Source organism: Asparagus officinalis, chromosome 3 (assembly GCF_001876935.1).
Source record: "Asparagus officinalis chromosome 3, Aspof.V1, whole genome shotgun sequence".
Lineage (NCBI taxonomy): Eukaryota > Viridiplantae > Streptophyta > Magnoliopsida > Asparagales > Asparagaceae > Asparagus > Asparagus officinalis.
In genome coordinates, this window is record NC_033796.1 from 39,293,320 (window position 1) to 39,295,914 (window position 2,595).

The window sequence follows — 2,595 nt, forward strand, 5'->3', positions numbered from 1 at the left end:
GGAGCCAGGCGGATTCCCAGGCGTCGTTCCACTCGTCGCCGCCTGTTTTCGTTGCTCTCGGTTTGTTGTTTGGTGCGGTTGAAAGAGGGTATTTTTGGAAATACTTTGTTGAGGTTTTGGCGATGATCTGAGGGTTGAGAGATGAGAATCTGGGGAGGCGTCTGAGGGAGTGCATGTTAGGTGTTTGATGAAATGGCGCGCTTTGGGTCGTCGCTTGCCATTTAGTGGAGGGTTGTCGGGTCGGGTCGGGTCGGGTCGAACTGTAGACCTCAATTAAAGACAGGAAAATGCGCTCTCATATAAGACTAAAGGACAAAACTAATGCGGCAATTTACCCGTTTTCCCCTCGAAGTAGAGGTGTACGAGCTCAGCGCGGTTATTTTCTTAGCTTACGGTGAAATACTTAACAAGTCAATGGTGTCACAGTGTTTCTTCGCATTCGTCGTACTTTCTGCAATTTCAAAAATAAATTTTCAATTCCAAAAGAGAGAGAACGGGTAAAAAAAAAAAAATAATTCTGAGAGAGAGTAGTTTGGAAATTTTTAAGAAATGCTAAAAAAATACACCATCATGTCATCGATTTGTTAAATTCTTGATCGTGAACTCACAAGATGACTACATTTGGGCTATGCATATAGGTTAATGGGGGAAATAGTTAAATTAATACCTTAGAAGGGAAAGCTGAGAGTTCACCAACAAATTGAGGGGGAATTGGTCATTTCATCCTGGAACTAAACAAAGAAGGCTTAATTGCCGATAGGCCCCCGTACTGTAGCCCAATTACAGATAGTTCACTATAAGTTTATTTGTACATATGGACACCCTGTAAATAGTACATCACTATGCTTTCTGTTGTTAGCTTAGTTTTCTTTGAACAATTTGGTAACCCACCTTCACCCAAAATTTTGCTATAAGAATAACTTTCCTGAAAGAAGAAGAATGCATCTACTTGTCTCAAGTTGCTGTTCAATATCGAGGTGAACTTCAAGGGAAGCTGGCCAAAATATCATGGAAAATAACAAAATGTTTGTGGGAAAATTGCGAGAAAATTAAGAATAAAATTTGTATTAATCTTCCTAACTAACTTAGGAAAAGAATGAATGCAATCTCTCTTTGTAACCTCTCTAACTGACTTAGAAAAAGAAAATATAATTTATCTTATCAGTTTCCCGATTTACAAAAGAGAGAAGTGTTTGCGTCGAAAGTTGGTTTATTCATGGAATTCATTACAACTTCAATCGTTTACAACAAGTTCAAAAGAGTTAGACTTTTTATAAGACTTTTCTCACATGAATAAAAATAAAAATACAACTATCTAGAAACACACGTAGAGGACGTTTATCACCCGCTGCTTGCGTGGGATCTTTGCCTGTGTCGGGGACGCGTTAGTCCGTGAACCACCGCTGATCAAATCCGGTTGACAGAACGAAAATTTAATGCTCTTGCTTCACAAAGGAAACAATTGCAGAAGTGATAATCTCAACCAAGTGAGTTTACGACTCTTCTCAAGATCAAAACCAAGTTTGATCCGAAGGAAAGGGGAATGAGTCTCAGATCTCTCAAACTCTCCCTCTTTATGCTGAAGAACTTCACCAAGATCTGCTAGCCTCTCTGAAATTCGTGATTCACTCTTCGCAGGGACAGTACCTCACCTAAATTTCAGATCCCTCGTGTATAGTGGTCATAGGCTTGTATTTATAGGCTTCGGATGCAGCGTTTTAGGATAATAATTGATTATTTGACTGTATCCTCAGTTAATAACCACTTAACCATGTTTAGGAATATTATCAAAGCAGTTGGGGAGGCTCTGGAACGAAAGAATCCCGAGAAAACTATCGAAAAATGCGTTTTCAGTATTTCTAGGCGCGAGCCACCCTATGGTGGCTCAGCACTGTGCGAGCCACCTGGCCTGGAATCCAAATTGTAATTGATTTTGAGAGGAATACAAGTTAATTTTTCTTTCATCGTCTTTTTACTGCAAATTTCCAACAAACAGTAATATCGTGAAGAGATAGATTTTTTCAAAACAATATATATAGCAGTGTTTGGGTTTCTTGAAGAGCGTGCAAGGGGAATTGTTTTCGGCTGAGAAAGGCAAATGAACTTGGTTTCTTCTTGTGCGGCTGCGGAACAGAAACAAGTAGCAGGAGAAAGAGAAGAAAAGCAGAGGCCTTTTAGGGATTTGTGTACCTCTTTTGTAGAGAGATATTTGTGAGGAATTTGAGAGTTTGTGTGAGGGTTTAGATTGTGAGTGATTGTAAACCCTAGTTGTATTCTCTCCCTCTATTAGTGGATCTCCCCCCTCCTTGCCCCATGGACGTAGGTAATTTGCCGAACCACGCAAAAATTGGTTGTACTACTTTTGTGTGATTTGTAATAGCTTTTTAGGATCCCTCGACAGGTCAGTCCTAGAACTGATGAGAGGAAGAGCCGATATCTCACTTTGTTGAGATATTCGCTTCAGATTCTTGTTTTCTTGGTGAGACGGGAATTCTTATTACGACCTGACTCTCTTGTTGTGCTGCCGAAGTACTGTCGAAATTTTCGCTGCGCGCAACAAGTGGTATCAGAGCCCAGATTTCAGATCTAGGGTGT